Genomic DNA, 20108 nt, shown 5'->3' with positions numbered 1-20108 from the left:
ATAGATCAAATATGAATTTTTGAGTGTTAGTATAGAAAGTAGTGTAACACCTTATACCCGTAACCCACGTCGAGGAGGAGTACAAGGCATTACCTAAACCAATCTCAAGTCACCGAAACTCAATTCAAAACCTAAACCAATCTCAAGTCACCGAGACTCAATTCAATCTTAAAACTTTTTCAATATTTACCTTAAACTTCTTATTATGAGCCTACGAGCCCTAAATCGATCATTGAAAGCTATTTGGAGCCATTCTGGGTCCTTAAACCAACCTTATGAAATTTGCCTTTAAAATAGGGCACACGCCCGTGTGACCATTTCGACATGGTCGTGCTGATGGCCCGTGTGGCTCACATGGCCTAAGCACCATGGGACATGCCCGTGTCCCACACCCGTGTATAATTAATTTCTAATTCACACTTACAGGGGTTTTCACACGGCCAAACACACGTCCGTGTCATTGGCCGTGTCCCTCACACTGCCACGACATGCCCGTGTCCTAGCCCATGTGTAAAAACCTGGGTATTCTGTTTCTGACGTCATCATGCTCATAATGTCACACGGCCAAGGCACACGCCCGTATGCTGGTCCGTATCCTCCATACGACTGAAACACACGGCCGTATCTCTGCCCATGTGTTTATAATCATGCATACTGAATTGAAATTTTTACATGCAGAGGACACATGGCCGGACCACACGCCCATGGGTCAAACTGTGTGTCACACACGACCTAGACACACGCTCGCGTGCCTACCCGTGTGGACAGTATAAAGCTATTTACCAAGCCTCATTGCCACATTTACATATATAATTCCCTACAAATACTAACCAATATCGAAACAAGTATCACTCCTATAACTAAATCAACCATAATAGACATTCATTCAACCATGAGAATGCATCTTTCATAAACTCAAAATGAATATTAACTATCATTTAAAGCTTAATACAAATTAAAGGGTTTCCAACCCGAGCCAACACATTTGGCGAATTCTCAAAGACACAAAATAACAAAGTTTAAGTCATATACATGCCATATTCAAAAATATAAATCCAACTATACTGAATGCTTCCGTTGATAGTGTGATCGATATCTCTGACTTCCGATGATCCTTGAGCTAGTTAGGCGGCACTAAAAGGAAATGGAAGGGAAATGGAGTAAGCATAAAACTTAGTAAGTTGCATATAAGTAAGTACACAACAACAACATTTAATCAATGATCCACATGCTCATGATACTAAGGTAGGCATAGGCATTACTTACTCATTACCATCCATACTAGTTACATATTGTTCAATGAGCTCATGTCTCATACGTACCAATTAGGTACCTGTACCACTCACAATACGGTTATACTTTTCTCATTATATTAAGAACATAACGTCCACCGTTGAACCATTTGGAACACTACCGGATATTCATTAAGCCTCAAACCTGGGTAAAGTGCCGATGCTATGTCCCAGACATAGTCTTACACTGGCTCATATCTCAAGTTGATGCCATGTCCCAGACATGGTCTTACACTGACTATCATCTCGTAGCCGATGCATGTCCCAGACATGTCTTACACTGACTTACGACTCGAGGCTGATACATGTCCCAGACATGTCTTACACTAGTTCTCGTCTCAATGCCGATACCATGTCCCAGACATGGTCTTACACTGGCTCTCATAATGTGGCCGATGCATGTCCCAGACATGTCTTACATTAGCTTACACTCAAATGACCCAAACGTCATGACATGAATATCCGATTTATTTCTTATGTTTGAACAAGAACTCTACTATCTCTATTCTCATCATACCATCTCAATTCTACAATCAAGCAATTCATGCTATATTAATTCAAATACAATTTAACACATACATTAGTAATGTAGTTGTATCATTTACATACAACTTACCTCGAATTACAAAATGTGGCAACTAGTCGGTTTAGTCAATTTGCTTGGTTTTTTCCCGGTCTAGGTTTGGATTTGAAAATTCTTGATCTAAAATAGAAAAATGCACTCATTTAATCACTAAATAAAATTAAACAATTAAAAATTCACATCTTCGACAAAATAACCATTTTGCCCCTAGACTTTGGCAAAATGACCATTTTACCCCTATGCTCAAAAATCTTTTTTTATCGAATTTCTTCGCATCTTAAACTTATCTAAACTCTTTTTACTCTTATAGAAACCCTAAATTCTCTCTATTTCACACATTTATCACTTATTTTACAACTTGTGCAAAATGGTCCCTTTAGGTGTTTTCATGATAACACATTTCACAAAAGTTGTCTATTACACAACTAAGACTCATATTCTTCCATAAAATTTTAGAAAACACCCTAAATGCTCTCATGGAAAAACCCTAGACCTTCAACCATTTTTCAAGATATACCCCTTATTTGAAAGCTCATGCTTCAAGGGTCTCAAAAATACAAAAATCATCAACAAAGGACATGGAAATCACTTACTTGTGAGTGCTTCAAGTTACTGAAAATTTTAAACTCTGAAACCCTCGTCAATGGATAATTTTAGGTGGAGAAAAGAGATGAGTAAGGGATAATATCATCCTTTTTTATTTATTTCTATTTTAGTCAAAATTGGTCACCTAACCCAACAAATTTTGAAAATTTTGACCACATATGTCTCCTATGGCTGGCCACTCTATTTCCAGGGGTCTAATTGCCCTTTAAAATCCCCTAATTTTACTTCTCTAATAAAATAATACCTTTAGCTATCAATTCAAGACTTTTTCATTTTATGCGATTTAATCATTTTTTGCAATTGGGCTCACAAACGTCAAAATTAGCTCGCCAAATTTTTCATGTACTATTATAAACATGCTATGACTCCAAAATAATAATAAAATAATTTACTCGACTTTGTATTTGTGGTCCTAAGACCACTATTTTGACTAGTCGCAAAATCGGGTTGTTACATTTCTCTCCATTTAGGGATTTGCATCCTCGAAAATCTTACCGGTGAATAAGTTCAGGTACTGATCTCTTATAGTCTCTTTGGGTTCCCATGTGGCTTTCTCGACTCCATGTTTATGCCACAAAACTTTTATCAGTGCTATACTCTTATTTCTCAACTGTTTGACTTCCCGGGCTAAAATCTTAACTAGCTCTTCACCATAAGTCATGTCCGAATGAATCTCAACCTCTGACGGCGTAATCACATGTGAAGGGTCCGATCTATATTGACGTATCATGGACACATGAAACATGTCGTGAATCTTCTCTAACTCTGGTGGTCAAACCAATTGATAGGCGACCGGTCCTACTCTCTCGATAATCTCATAAGGCCCTATGAAATGAGGACTCAATTTACCTCTTCTACCAAATCTGAGAACTTTCCTCCACGGGGACACTTTCAAAAATACCTTATCACCAACTTGAAATTCAATTTCCTTTCATTTCAAATCCACGTAGGATTTCTGTCTATCCGAGGTGACTTTCAAGCAGTCACGAATTACTTTAACTTTCTGTTCAGTCTCTCTAACTAAATTGACCCCGTGAACCTGGCTCTCTCTAAGCTTAGTCCAATATAAGGGCGTTCGGCACTATCGCCCATACAAAGCCTCATAAGGTGCTATTTTTAGACTTGTCTGATAACTGTTATTATAGGTAAATTTAACCAACGGTAGATACTTTTCCCAACTGCCTTGGAACTCAAGGACGTAACACCATAACATGTCCTCTAATATCTGAATTTCTCTCTCTGACTGACCGTCGATTTGTGGATGGAAAGTTGTGCTAAAACTTAACTTTGTTCCCAATCTAAAACTTAACTTTGTTCCCAATGCCTATTGTAACTTTTTCTAAAACCTCGAGGTAAATCTTGGATCTTTGTCTGAAATAATCAATATGGGCACCCCGTGTAGTCTCACAATATTAGAAACATACAAGTCGGCTAATCTCTCAAGGGAGAAATCGGTACGCACAGGTATGAAGTGTGCCGACTTTGTTAGCCTATCCACAATAACCCAAATAGCATCCTTTTTCTTTAGGGTTACTGGCAAACCCGTCACAAAATCCATAGTGATCCGATCCCACTTTCATTCGAGGACCATAATAGGCTGAAGTATACCTGAAAGTACTTGGTGTTCAGCCTTAACTTGCTGACACACTAGGCACTTAGACACAAACTCTGAAATGTCTCTTTTCATCCCTGACCACCAATACATTTTCTTTAAGTCATTGTACATTTTCCTACTACCTGGGTGGATAGACAAATGACCACTATGTGCCTCTCTCAGAATCTTCTGAATAAGCTCATCGTTCTTGGGTGCACAAACTCTATCGTTAAACATTATACATCCATCGGTACCAATACGAAAATCTGATTCAATTCCCGACTCACACTGAGTTCTCTTGGCTTGCAATTTCTCATCACCTTTCTGAGCTTCACGGATCTCTTGAAGAAACATCGATCTAGCTCTCAACTCTGCTAGAATCGAACCATCGTCAGACAAAGTCATACTAACTTTCATTACTCTCAGTGTAAATAATGATTTTCTACTCAATACATCGGCAAGCACATTCGCTTTTCCCGGGTGGTAGTTGATAATCAACTCGTAATCCTTTATTAGCTCTAACCATCGTCGTTGCCTTAGGTTCAACTCCTTTTGAGTCATCAAGTACAAAGCTCTTGTGATCAGTGAACACCCGACACTTCTCGCCATATAGATGGTGTCTTTAAATTTTCAACGCGAATACTATGGCAGCCAACTCTAAATCATAAGTCGGGTAATTTTTCTCATGTGGCTTTAACTATCTTGAAGCGTAAGCTATAACCTTACCTTCTTGCATAAGCGCGCACCCCAAACCATTCAAAGAAGCGTCGCTATATACCACAAACTCCTTGCCCGACTCCGGTTGCACTAATACTGAGGCTTCGGTCAATAAAGCCTTTAATTTATCGAAACTCTGCTTGCACTTTTCTGTCCATTCAAACTTGACATCCTTTTGCAGTTGCCTTGTCATCGGCATAGCTATCATATAGAATCCGTTTACAAACCGTCTATAATATCCGGCTAAACCCAAAAAGCTTCGAACCTTAGTTACATTCCTCGGTGATTTCCACTCAACAATAGCCGAGATCTTGCTTGGGTCAACTCTGATCCCGTCACCAGACACAATGTGCCCTAAAAATCTGACCTCTTTAAGCCAGAATTCACTCTTGCTGAACTTGGCATAAAGCTGTTTATCTCTCAAAGTCTGTAACACAGTTCTCAAATACTCTGCATGTTCACTCTCATCACGCAAATAAATCAATATGTCATCGATAAAGACGACGACAAACTTATCTAGATACAGTCAAAAAATACAGTTCATCAAATCCACAAACACCACCAGGCCATTAGTCAAACCAAAGGGCACGACGAGGAACTCATAATGACCGTATCTCGTCTAAAAAGCAGTATTCGATACATCTTGCTCTTTAACTCTCAACTGATAATAACCAGACCTCAAGTCTATCTTGGAGAGCACCGTGGGTCCCTTCAACTGATCGAATAAATCATCTATCCTTGGCAAAGGATATTTGTTTTTCACAGTTACCTTACTGAGTTGTCTATAGTCGATACATAACCTCATCGACCTGTCTTTCTTTTTCACAAACAACACTGGTGCGCCCCACACTAAATAACTAGGTCTCGCAAAACCTTTATCTGTTAACTCTTGCAGCTGTACTTTCAACACTTTCAACTTTATCAGATCTATTCTATATGGAGCAATAGAAATGAGTGTCGTACCGAGGACTAACTCAATTTCAAATTCTATCTCCCTCACTGGACAATCCGGGTAATTCTTCTGGAAACACGTCTGTAAACTCACAAACCACTGGTACCGATTCAATCTTCAATTCAGACACTTGAGTATTCAACACATAAGCTAGATAAGCCTCGTATCATTTTCTCAAATATTTCTCGGTAGTCAAAGATGATATTACTACAGTCAGATTATCTGACTCATCTCATCTAACTCGAAGAACATTCCCGTCTTCACATTTCAACTCAATTATCTTTTTCCTGCAGTCCACTACAACACTATGAGAACTCAACCAGTCTATTCCAAGGATTACATCAAACTCATTAAACAGTAGTAACATCAAGTTAGCTGGAAAACAATGACCTCTAATTGTCAAAGGGCAATTTCTACATACTTGGTCCACTAGTACATGTCTGCCTAAAGGATTGGACACTTTTATTACAAACTCAGTGAACTCTACTAGCATACCCATACGAGGTATCAATTCCATACAAATATAAGGGTGGGCATATCCCGGGTCAATTAAAGCGACAACAGATATTTCATGGATAGAAAAGGTACCCATGATCACGTCGGGAGACTCTGCCTCTTCCGAGCACGTATAGCATAAGTTTTTACAAGCGCTCTGCCATCGGACCTCACCACACCATCTCTTGGCATGCTTCTACTGCTAGCCCCACTTCTGGGGTTCCTCTGTGGCCTACCCCTCAAAGGGGCACTATTCGCTTTCACATCTTGTTTTCTCTCTCTCTCTCATCCAATTTAGGATAATCACAGAAGTGTTCCAATAATGCCTACCACATTGCGAGCATTCTAGCCTATTTGGCCGAGTGTTACCAATACTTACGACCTAAGTGGTCTGGGCTTTAGAAGTTGTGTTCTGCTAGTTCTTGTTCCTATTCGAATACCCCACCGAAGCATTCAATCAGGTAGTGAACTCTCTCGATCTTTTAGATGAGGACTGATGTAATTTCCCCATCTGTCTCTTCTTTGAATCTCATGGGTTAAAAGCCGCTTTTCTCCTTTCTTTAATCAACCCTTCAGCCTTACAGGCTCTTTCAACAAGTGCTACAAATTCCCGCAGCTCTAAGATGCCGACAAACACTCGAATATTTTCATTGAGACCGTCTTCAAACCTCTTACACATGGTGGCTTCTGTAGATACGCACTCCCGCGCATACTTGCTAAGCCTCACAAACTCATGCTCATATTCTGTCACGAACAAACTCTATGTACCAAGCATCTATTATTCAGAGGTGGGCTTCTCTAGCCCCTCCGCTTTGGCCCATAGTTACAGGCTCACTCTCTCCTGGCGCGGTCCCTTCAGCGGGAGCCGGCGCATTACTTTCCACATCGTCTACCGTGGCTCTATCAGGATCCATTTACTATATGAAAACATAATTTATAATCGTAAAAAATCGTCACACTATTAATATACAATTATGGTATGTATAGCTAGACTCGTACTCTCGCTAGATTAGTCCTAGAACCGATTAAGCCATAGCTCTGATACTACTAAATGTAACACCCTATACCCGTAACCCACATCGGGGAGGAGTACAAGGCATTACCTAACTTGAACTCATGCATACAACCAATCTCAAGTCACCGAGACTCAATTCAAACTTAAAACTTTTCTAACATTTACCTTAAACTTCTTATTATGAGACTATGAGCCCCAAATCTATCATTGAAATCTATCTGGAGCCATTCCGGGTCCTTAAACCAACCTAAAGAAATTTGCCTTTAAAACAAGGCACACGCTCGTGTGACCATTTCGATACGGTTGTGCTGATGGCCCATGTGGCTCACATGGCCTAAGCACCCTAGGACACGCCTGTGTAGAATTAATTTCTAATTCACACCTACAAGGGTTTTTACACGTCCAGACACACGCCCGTGTCATTGGCTTGTATCCTTCATAGGGCCACGACACGCTTGTGTCCTAGCCCGTGTGCAAAAACCTGGGTATTCTATTTCTGACGTCAGCGTGCTTATAATGTCACACGTCCAAGGCATGCGCCCGTGTGCTGGGCTGTGTCCTCTACACGGCTGAGATACACGGCCGTGTCTCTACCCATGTGTTTATTATTATGCACACTGACTTGAAATCTTTACGTGCAGGAGACACACAGCTGAACCACACGCCTATGGGACAAATTGTATGTCACACGCAGCCTAGGCACACGCCCGTGTGCCTACCCGTGTGGACAGTATAAGGCTATTTACCAAGCCTCATTGCCACCCTTACATATATAGTTCCCTACAAATACGAACCAATATTGAAACAAGTATAACTCATATAACTAAATCAGCCATAATAAACATTCATTCAACCATGAGAATGCATCTTTCATAAACTCAAAATGAATATTAACTATCAGTCAAAGCTTACAAATTAAAGGGTTTCCAACCCGAGCCAACACATTTGGCAAATTCTCAAAGACACAAAATAACAAAGTCTAAGTTTTATACATGTCATATTCAAAAATATAAATCCAACTATATCGAATGCTTCAGTTGATAGTGTAATCGATATCTCTGACTTCCGGGGATCCTTGAGCTAGTTAGGCGGCACTGAAAGGAAATGGAAAGGAAATGATGTAAGCATAAAGCTTAGTAAGTTGCATATAAGTAAGTACACAACAACAACATTTTATCAATGATCCACATGCTCATGATACCAAGGTAGGCATAGGCATTACTTACTCATTACCATCCATACTAGTCACATATTTTTCAATGAGCTCATGTCTCATACGTACCAATTAGGTACCTGTACCACTCACAACACAGTCATACTTTTCTCATTATATTAAGAACATAACATCCACTGTTAAACCATTTGGAACACTACCGGATATTCATTAAGCCTCAGACGTGGGTAAGGTACCGATACTAAGTCCCAGACATAGTCTTACACTGGCTCATATCTCAAGTCGATGCCATGTCCCAGACATGGTCTTACACTGACTATCATCTCGTAGCCGATGTATGTCCCAGACATGTCTTACACTGACTTACGACTCGAGGCTGATGCATGTCCCAGACATGTCTTACACTAGCTCTTATCTCAATGCCGATGCCATGTCCCAGACATGGTCTTACACTGGCTCTCATAATGTGGCCGATTCATGTCCCAGACATGTCTTACACTAGCTCACACTCAAATGACCCAAACGTCACGGCATGAATATCCGATTTATTTCTTAGGTTCGAACAGTAACTCTACTATCTTTATTCTCATCATACCATCTCAATTCTACAATCAAGAAATTCATGCTATATTAATTCAAATACAATTTAACACATACATTAGTAATGTAGTTGTATTATTTACATACAACTTACCTCGAATTACAAAATGTGGCAACTAGTCGGTTTAGTTAATTTGCTTGGTTTTCCCCCGGTCTAGGTTTAAATTTGGCAATTCTTGATCTAAAAAATGCACTCATTTAATCACTAAATAAAATTAAGCAATTAAAAATTCACATCTTTGGTAAAATGACCATTTTGCCCCTAGACTTTGGCAAAATGACCATTTTATCCCTATGCTCAAAAATCGATTTTTTTATCGAATTTCTTCGCATCTTAAACTTAGCTGAACTTTTTTTAATCTTATACCAACCCAAAATTCTCTCTATTTCACACATTTATCACTCATTTCACAACTTGTGCAAAATGGTCCTTTTAGGTGTTTTCATGATAATACATTTCACAAAAGTTGTGTATTACACAACTAAGACTCATATTCTTCCATAAAATTTCAGAAAACACCCTAAATTCTCTAATGAAAAAATCCTATACTTTTAACCATTTTGCAAGATATACCCCTCTTTTGAAAGCCCATGCTTCAAGGGTCTCAAAAATACAAAAATCATCAACAAAGGACATGGAAATCACTTACTTGTGAGTGCTTCAAGTTGCTAAAAATTTTAACCTCTCAAACCCCCTTCAATGGCTAATTTTAGGTGGAGAAAAGAGATAAGTAGGGGATGATATCATCCTTCTTTATTTATTTCTATTTTAGTCAAAATTGGTCACCTAACCAAACAAATTTTGAAAATTTTAACCACATATGTCTCCTATGGCTGGCCACTCTATTTCTAAGGGTCTAATTACCCTTTAAAATCTCTCAATTTTGCTTCTCTAATAAAATAACACCTTTAGCTATCAATTCAAGACTTTTTCACTTTATACGATTTAGTCCGTTTTCGCAATTGGGCTCACAAATGTCAAAATTAGCTCACCAAATTTTTCATGTACTATTATAAACATGTTATGACTCAAAAATAATAATAAAATAATTTAAAATACTCCATATTTGTGGTCCAGAGACCATTATTCCTACTAGCCCTAAAATCGAGCTATTACAAGTAGTTAGAACCGATAGAAAATTAAAAATACTTTTGAAATGAGAAATATTAATCTAGGATATTGAATAAATTATACGAGAATAAAAATTATCGGGGAAAAAGTAAGAAAATTAAAATTTTGAAGTGATAGCATTGAATTAAAGGAAAAATGAGTAAGGGCTAGAAGTGAAATTTTACCAAAATAAAGTATGATTCATGGATGATATTATAAATAAAGTTGAAGGATTAAATGGTAATTACTTAAATTAGATAATTATGAAAAGCTTGATTATTAAGGGCTAAATTGTGAAAAATCTAATTGGTTGGAATATTTAATTATTTTTATTTTAATTAATAAATTAAGTATATTTTTTATATAATATTATAGAAAGATGATGAAAAATCATCCATTTCATCTCCATCTTCACGCCACCTTCAATATTCCACCATATCAACTTTTTTCTTTTATTACAAATAAGTCCTTTCATCCATTTTCAAGCTTTCCAAGCTTGATTCCTCCAATTCCTTTCATGAATCTTAGTAAAATCAATAGAGAAGGTTATTAACCACCTTAATTTCATGAAAAAAGAGTATCAATGGTTGACTTGGAGGAGAGAGAAAATAAGAACTAGGGTTTGATTTCAAGCGAGCAAGGTAAGAATGATAAGTTTTTTTTTTCATGAAATTCATGTTAGTTTCATTTAAATAACATAGATATGTTATTTGATCATGATTTTAACAACTAAATGTTATATATTTTGATATGGAAATGAAGAAAAAGAGAAGAAAAGTGAAGGATTAGTTGAAGAAAAAGGCTAGAAAGTAGCCAAGGAGTAAAGAAAAATACAAGATTTCATCGAAGCTTTGGTTGTAAGTACTTCAAGAATTTTACTTTATTCAATTTTTATTTAAGTATAAATCATGCTAAAATAGTTAATTTAATTGTTAATATGATAATATTATGTATAAAATTTACAAATGGGTAGTGATATATATGATTTAAATTTTATTTATGTTATTGAATTGAATTAGTATATTGAAGTAGTAGTAAAAGGATTAAATTGTAAAGTGAACAAAATAAGTCTTGTGGACTTAAATGTTGAAAAGAGAATGTGAATGAAGTGTGATGAAATAGTGATGATATGGGAAGTGAATGTATGGTTAAATTACAAGTTATATTGAAAGTTTATGTTAAAAATGACTAAGTTGTAAAAAGTAAAAAGTTTGAACTATTTTTATTTGACTAAGTAAATACAATGGAATAAATGTGTTAAAAGCCCATGTAGACAAGATTTGAATTAGTAGGATATGAATGGCATGTAATTAGGAAATCTTATGTGCTTCGGTGCAAATTTCGGTGCGAATGAAAGTGGCTCTTTGATGCAATACTATGATTGTTTCGTATATCCTATGTGTTCTATTTAGTCTACAATGGGTATACAAATGAAACATGGTAAGAGAAGCTTTTCAATGAAATCAATAAGTGAATTAAATCTTTAATATTAATCTATTGTTATGTAACCTCCCAAACTCGGCCTAAACGTTATGGTCCAATCATAAAGGTCACATTGGACACTTAAACTTTGAATCTTCCCTAACACTAGTTGAAAACCTCAAATACGCTCTCTTTCAAATAAAATTGCTGTCACCTTTGTTATCTCGGAAAAAACATTCATTATTAAATCCAACCTTTATTAAGCTAAGTTAGTGGCATTGGCATGGTTTTTAGAAAAACCCTTTTCACATCATTACTTTTGAAAAATAACTTTGATTATCTTGATTGCAGTGAAAAAATCAATTAAAAACCTGATTATTAATTTAGCCAAGTAACATGCTCAGTCCAATTTTAAAATAATCTTATAAACTAATCTCAAGTATGAAACTATGCATGCATGAAAAATCCCCAAAATAGAAATAAACTCAAACCACAATTCAAAAAAAAAACTTTATAGTCCAAAACCAAATAAAATTAGAGAACTTTAAATAAAAATGAAATCTAGGTCTGAAGTCCATCATATGTCTGCATGACAAGTCGGATCCTAATTTTGTTCATTACTTGAGAAGTTGAAGTAATGGGATGAGCTAACTAGCTCAGTGTGAGTTTAAACAACAAGAGCATCTAACATACATTTTAGGCATTCACACAAGAATCCATGTATCACAATCAAAACATCAATAATAATATTATAATTAGTCATGTCATGTCGTAATGCAAAATAAATTCCTACCCCAACTATTTGCTACAAAGCACGAGTTCCTCAGAACTCGTCTGCTAAACTCCAACATTGCGAGCAAAGCTCGATATGGTAAAACCACCGTATAAACATGGTTGTAGAAATTATGCCATTTAAAATGCGATAAAAATATACATTCTCCACAATACTCCCTGTGTAGTGCACTGACTACGTATAAATGCAGACTTAATATGCCGTTAATACTCCACGGAAGTCCTCAGTCAACCACAATATCAAACCTACCTCGATGCGTATGCAAGATGTAATACAATCTCATACAAAGTCATGAATTTGATTCTTTCTCATTTCAGTAGCGCGATCAACATGCCCTTATACATTCATATACTTTCAGTCAATTGGATCATTTATCCAACTTTCAATTCACCATTAAGATGGTGTCGTTCAACATATCACAATGTCATATAAACTTATAATACTTTTCTGAGTGCATGTATAGTAGCTTTTCAAACATTTTATAGTAAATCATTCATACAAATATATCATGCATATGCCTCATTCTCATTCGAAAACATGCTATACATACAACCAACATACATAATATTAACTAGTCATCCACAACAAAATCAATCATACACTCATTCAGTCAATCTCACATCTTTGATAACATGCCAAACAATTAGGGCTCGAAATGAACCTGGTTCAACCATTTACAATTTAATTACTTAGCCATTTAGTCAAGCCTAGCCAGCAAGCTTAGTCACCATTATAACATTAAAAATATTATTAACCATTCATGTTAAAGAGTTAGGAGCCACACCTTATTTTACGCTTTACTGTAGCACACTTGCAAATATCACGATTTCTCTTTAAAAATTTAAAATGAACCTAGATCAAAAATCATCATTAAACTCAATTAATATACCACTTAAATAGCCCCCAAACACTCTTTTATGAGTTCAATCCAATCATTACAATTATAACGATTTTTCAGATCCAAACTAGTTAGGTTCCTTACACTGGTTTGATGTGAAATGTACGCGTAAACGTCTAACAGATTAACTATTGATTTGAGGTGTTTAAGTTAGAACCGAACACAATTAAATACTGATAAATCAGTAGCTATTCCATCATTAAAATATTTAATTTTATCAATTAACAATTTTTCCAACATCTAAACCGAAACTACACATTAGCCCATAATCAACCACACTTACGCTTCCCGAATTATCATATCTAAGTCGACAAATGATCAAGATTGATTTTTCCTAAAGTACACATGATTAAAGGCTGATTAGGAAGGGTTCAAGAACCCAAAATATTTCTGGAAATAGATTGGAAAAATTAAAGAAACAACAACTCACTTTTGTGCCTATAGGTGCGGCACACCACCACCAACGGTGGCAAATCGTGGCTGATTTAAAACCACAATTAAAATCACTTTAAAGGCTGAAAAAATACCCATTAAATCTTTAAAAATCACCCCAATTCCAGATCTAGAAATTTGGGTATTCAACTTGAAAGATCCATTAAGAAATTGAAAAAAAGAAGCACTTACACAAGCTAGAAGAAATGGGCGGCAATGAAACTTCTTGGCAACAATGAAGATCATTCTTGGAGGTCCAAGATTTCATATTTGAGGCTGAAAAATTAAGGGAAAATGGCACCAAGAAAGAGGGGAGAATGATGCAATATCTTGTGGCAAAAGAAAATAAAAAGAGATGGTGGTTCAAGGTTGTTTGGGCAGCGGCAACAAGAGAAAAAGAAAGGAAAATTTGAAGAGAAAGGAGGTGAGGAGAGGGAAGGGACGACTAGGGTGGAGGAAAAATGATTAAAGGCTGAATTAAATTAGTTAAAAATAATATTTATTCCTAGGTTTTACTAGGCTTGGGCAACACACACTATGGGAAAATGAGGGATTTTGCAAAATTTAATTATTTTGCAAGGGAAGGTCAAACTTGGAACCTTAATCTAATTTCAAAAATTCCATAATTATCTATTAATCAGTGGGCTATTTACTTATTTTAGAAATAATTTTGTATTCCCATTAAACTAAAATTTGAGATGTTACAACTTTACCCCCTTAAAGAAATTTCATTCACGAAATTACCTGATTAAAAAAGATGAAGATATTGAAGCTAAATTGAGTCATTCGACTCCTAAGTAGCCTATTCAATGCCATGATTTCTCCAAAGCACTTTGACTAAGGGAATTTGATTTTGCCTTAAAATTGTAACTTCACGATCCAATATTTGAATGGACTTATTCTCAAATGTCAAATCCGGTCTAACCTCGATCTCCTCTATTGGAAAAACATGTGAGGGATCTGATCGATACCATTTCAACATTGAGACGTGAAACATATCGTGAATATAATCCAACTCAGTTGGTAATTCTAGTTGATATGCCACGGGACCAATCCTTCCAAGCACTTGATATGGGCCAATGAACTTAGGGCTTAACTTGCCCTTTCGACTAAACCTCAGAACTTTCTTCCATGGAGAGACTTTAAGGAAAACCCAATCTTCCACATTATATTTGATGTCCCTGCACTTTAAGTCAGCATAAAACTTCTTCCTATTAGAAGCTACCTTCAATCCGAAACCAATTCCAGACCCATAAACTTTCTTTCACCCACTTCAGTCCAACATAAAGATGAGCGACCGTTACGACCATAAAGAGCCTTGTAAGGTGCCATTTGATTGGAAATTGTTATTGTAGATGAACTCTGCCATCGGTAGATACCCCTACGGGTCAATCACACAACTCCTCAACATGTCTTTCAAAATTTGAATGAACTTTTCCGACTGACCATTGGATTATGAATGAAAGGTTGTGTTGAAATCCAATCAAGTACCCAAAGCCTCGTGCAATTTCTTCCAAAATCGAGGATCCTAGTTCGAAATAATCGACACTAACACTCCATGCAATCTCACTATCTCAAAAATATAGAACTTAGCTAACTTTTGAAGAGAATGGCCAGTGCGAACAGGAATAAAATGGACAGATTTCGTCAATCTATTCACTATTACCCAAATTGAGTCTTTCCTAGAAGGTTTCATAGGCAACCCACTAACAAAGCCCATTGTCACTCTCTCCCACTTTCACTGCAAAATTCGAATTGGTTAGAGCAACCCTAATGGAAACTGATGCTTAGCTTTAACTTGCTGACAAGTCAAACATTTTGATATGAACTTGGTTACCTCCCGTTTAAGTCCCGGCCACCAATAAACTTCCTCTAAGTCACAATACATTTTAGTACCATTAGGATGCATAACATAAGGGCTGCTATGTGCTTCCTGAAGTATATATTGTCTAAAATTCTAATTGTTGGGTACACAATTTCTGCCTTTAAAGCATAATATTCCACTAAAATTAATCCCAAAGTCCTCAGTTGACCTATCCTTAACTTGTTTAAACCGAAGTGCTAAAGATTCATCCAAACTCTACTTATCTTTGATTTCTTAAATCCACACAGGTTTCGCTAGCAACTCAGCCAAGATACCCCATCATCAAGCAGACTCAAACGAGCAAACATAGCTCTTAAGTAGGACATTGCCTTCCTACTTAAGACATCAATAACTACATTAGCTTTTCTGGGGTGATACTCGATCGTAAAGTCTTAGCCTTTCAACAATTCAATCCATCTACGTTGTCTCAAGTTAAGTTCCTTTTAGGTAAGGAGATATTTGAGACTTTTGTGATCCGTGTAAATAGTACACTTCTCACCATATAAGTAGTGTCTATAGATTTTAAGAGCAAAGCCAACAACTGCCAACTCCTAATTGTTGTAGGGTAATTGTATTCATGCGGCCTAAGTTGTCTCAAGGTATAAGCTACTACCTTACCATCTTGTATTAGAACACATCTAAGCCCAACATGTGAAACATTGCTATACACAACATACTCCTTACTAGGTTCTGGTTGAATTAGGATGGGAGCTTCTGTCAATACAGATTTTAACTTTTCAAAACTAACTTATTGTTGTTCCTCCTCAACATCTTAGCCACTGGGGCTGCTATTTAGGAAAAACCCTTAACAAACCTTCGATAATACCTAGCGAGACCCAAAAAACTTCGAATCCTAAACATCGAAATTTATTGTTGTTGTCAAGGTCTCACCATTTTACTTTATCAATACTTCTCTTGAATAGGGAAGAGCATTTGGTTTTTTTGGTCAGTTTAGTCAAGTTTTTTTTATTAAATCAACTTAATCAATTATAATTTAAAAAAAATGACTCAACTGAATTAAAGTTGTAGAACTGACATAATCAAACTGAAGTTAGTTATTAGATTTGAATAATATATATTTATTTTATATTTTATAAATTATACATATATTTTAAATAATTAAACAAGATTAAATTAAATCAATATTTAGGGTGAATTACCCATATATGCTAATTTTTAACCAAAGTTACAGGATTAGGCTGATTTTGAAGAGAAAGAAGGAAAACACGTCCAGTTGGACATATTTTCAGCGGATGTGGCAGGAAAATGCTTTCAACTGGATGTGCTTTCCTGCTCAGTCAGCAAAACGCGTCCATCTTCTTTACTGTTATTTGAGGTTTTTTTAGTGTTTTTAAGGTTAGGGTTTAAGGTTCTTTTAAAGGTTTTTAGGGTTAGAGTTTAGGGTTTAGGGTTCTTTTAAGGTTTTTTGTTTAGAGTTTGTAATGGGTTTTGAATTTAAGGTTTAGGGTTTAAGAAAATATTATTTTAGGATTTTTTTAAATTTTAACATTTTTATATATTATTTGGAAATTTTTATAATATTTATATTTGATGGAAAATATAAATTTTAAAATTGTTATAAATATTTTGAGTTTTAAAATAATATTATTTTAAAAATTTCAAATTATTTTGAATTATTTTGTCATTTTTTGTTACTAGTTTGGTAGTTTTCAAAATTGACAGGTACCAAAAGAGTATTTACACCAATCTATTATTCAAATTATTCAAATTGTAAAATTTAACATGATTCGAAATTAAAACTCGAATTACTCAATTTGATTAACAGGAAGTTCGTATTTTTTTCAAATTTTTCTAATTGAATCGAGTTTTGGCCATTTGTAGTTTATGGTAGCTAGAGGTCAACCCGAAATATTCTGAAAATATTACCTCCAGATTCCTAGGATATCTGATGGGTGAGTTGTAAATTTGCAGGGAGTTGAAATTGGGATAACTGAAAACGCCTCCAGTTAATCGTGCTTTCAATGCATGTTCCTGATATGTCACTAAAAATATACCTTGTAGCTAGTGTTTTCACTCTCCCAATTTCAACCCTTACAAAGTTGCCACTCACCCATTATCCCGAGAATTCCCAGATAATATTTTCTGGACCATTTTGCCATTCACCCTTGTTCTATAAATCGATTGTTTTTAGCATTCAATGTCGTAAGCCAATTTCAAGCATACTGAATCGCACGAAGAGGAAGTTTACAAGACGTTTCTTAAGGCATAATTTTGAGCAAACACGTAATTGCATCAAGTAAGTTTCGATTTTAGTTGTTCATATATAATTACAACTCTATTTTTCTACATAATTTTTTTTTTGTTTCCAACATGTGGAATAGGTTATTTCGTTTAAATGAGTAGATGAGTTAATGTTGTTGTTTATTACGACGATGAAATTCGTGACATTGACCTTGGGGTCATTTTTCATCGAAGAACAAAATGCTATTGGCTTTCAACTCGAACATACAATTGTCGGAGTTCCATGCAAGAATTAGACGCATATTGATATTGGACCACCAATACTCAAGTTATATACAGATTTTGCAAACACAAATGATGGTGATCGGAGGTTGACATCTTTTCCAGTTCAAAAGGTCAAAATAGAAGAGAAAGTTGAGAGTCCAACGACATGGTTGTGTGGTGGGTTCATAGCTTTGTTAGAAAGTTCTCATTATGATACCTCAGAATCATCAATGGGAAGACACTCATCGATTTCAGCCCTAGAATTTAACTGTGGTAGATAGAATGTCCAGTAGTCGGTAACTGAAAATTCGACACCTCGGTACAACACTCAGTTAGTGGTTTTGATTTGAACTTCGGGAGGCTGATGTTTTACACCGAGAACACTTACAGGGGTATGGCACAAAGTTCCACCATGGGCAATCCAACAACTATACAAAAAAGGATGATGTACTTCCTACAACCTCTACCGGTGAAGGGACATCCAACCTTAGACATGCAAGAGGGATGAATTGAAGAGGGCATTGAATTCAATGATAATCCAATGTAGGAGTCTGGGCCGGATGGTTCAAAAATTACATTATTTTTTAAACCATCCCTGGTTCCAACTGAACTAGAAGATGGAGGTTCAAATGATGAAGAAGCTTCGCGGTTCAAGGCATATTCATTTCCGAACCACATGCATAATATGGACCTCTCAGCAAAAGGTGGGTTGGAGTTTGCAGAACTCCCGCATAGGTTACCAGGCCATGCTAGTTCTTTGTTGGACGTTGGTGATTTAGAAATGAATGAGTTTTCCTCTAAAGATGCTTTGGTCGCAGCAGTGAAACGGTACAACATAAAAAATAGAGTAAACTTCAATGTTGTTAAATTCTGATTAGAGAAATTCAAAATAAAATGCGCAGTTTAAGACAGTAGATGTCTATGGAAAATCGTGGCTTCTATGAAGAAAAAGACAGGGTTGTGGACCATAAAGATATATATCACTTCACATATGTATGTTGGCATAGATACTGATTCAAGACTGTCTGATATTTGTGGTATTGAATTCCTAATTTTAACGCACTTGTGTTGTTGCAGGTATTACATAGGATTGTCCGAAATTGGATTCGGAGATGATCGCAAACATAATATTACATAAGGTGAAAATGAGTTCTATGATTCCTGTGCCAATTTTAATTGAAAATATCTATAGCCAGTACAAATACACACTGTGATGCCGTAAGGCATGGATTGCAAAATAGAAGTCCTTAGACGATATGCATAATGGGTGGGACACATCGTACAATGATTTGTGGCAGTAGTGTCAGGTACTGGATCAGTACGTACAAGGTTGTGTAACTGATCTGCAAATGGAGTTTGTGTAACCAACAATCAGTTGGTCCATAGATGTCGAGCGTTCCATAATTTTTTCTAGACTTTCGAGCAATGTCAAGAAGTATTCTGGAACTGTAAGCTATTTGTACAAATCAACGACACCTTTATGTACAAAAGATATAAACATTGGTTGTTGGCTGTAGCATAGGATGGTAATCAGAAAATCCTGCCAATAGCCTTTTCAATAACAATAGGAGAAAAGACAAATGTTAAGATTTCTTCCTATCTAGGTAGATGAAGCATGTTGTCCCTTAACCCGATATATGCGTCACCTCTTACAAAGGACCCAGAATACTAGTCACACCATAAGTATTGTATAAGAAATGTGGTAGTGAACTACCACAGACAACACAAGTCTGAAACTCAGCGAGTACAAGTGATTAACATGGGTTTGTATACGCCACTATTTCAATTGTTCGATATTTAATTGCTTGCCAGATGTTGGGATTAAGAGATAAACTATTTACTTTCCTCGACAGGGTACGAGCTCATCAAACACCATTTCCATGAAATGTTAGAAAACTTGCGAGCTATCAATGATTGCAGTGCGAAATACCTTATTAACATACGCTATGACCACTGGGCACAATCATATGACGGGGGTCTACGATACGGGCACATGACAACAAACTTGGTGGAATGCATCAATTTTGTGTTGAAGAGAACTCATCATTTTTTGATAACCTCAGTTGTGAAAGAAATATATTTTTACTTGGCAAC

The 20108-nt window shown here is 36.2% G+C and overlaps 1 long non-coding RNA gene across 1 annotated transcript; it reads right to left on the bottom strand.

Moving 5' to 3' along the window:
* Positions 1 to 12282: 12282 nt before the first annotated feature.
* LOC128291675 (uncharacterized) lies at positions 12283 to 14131 on the bottom strand. Its single transcript, XR_008281497.1, has 3 exons — positions 13877 to 14131; positions 13139 to 13206; positions 12283 to 13015 (listed from the first exon to the last, which is right to left on the bottom strand). It is a non-coding gene; the product is annotated as an uncharacterized LOC128291675 (long non-coding RNA).
* Positions 14132 to 20108: the final 5977 nt, after the last annotated feature.

This window comes from Gossypium arboreum, chromosome 4 (genome assembly GCF_025698485.1).
Source record: "Gossypium arboreum isolate Shixiya-1 chromosome 4, ASM2569848v2, whole genome shotgun sequence".
Taxonomy (NCBI): Eukaryota; Viridiplantae; Streptophyta; class Magnoliopsida; order Malvales; family Malvaceae; genus Gossypium; species Gossypium arboreum.
The sequence above is the reverse complement of the archived record's forward strand: the minus strand, read 5'-3'. Positions and strand labels throughout refer to the sequence as shown.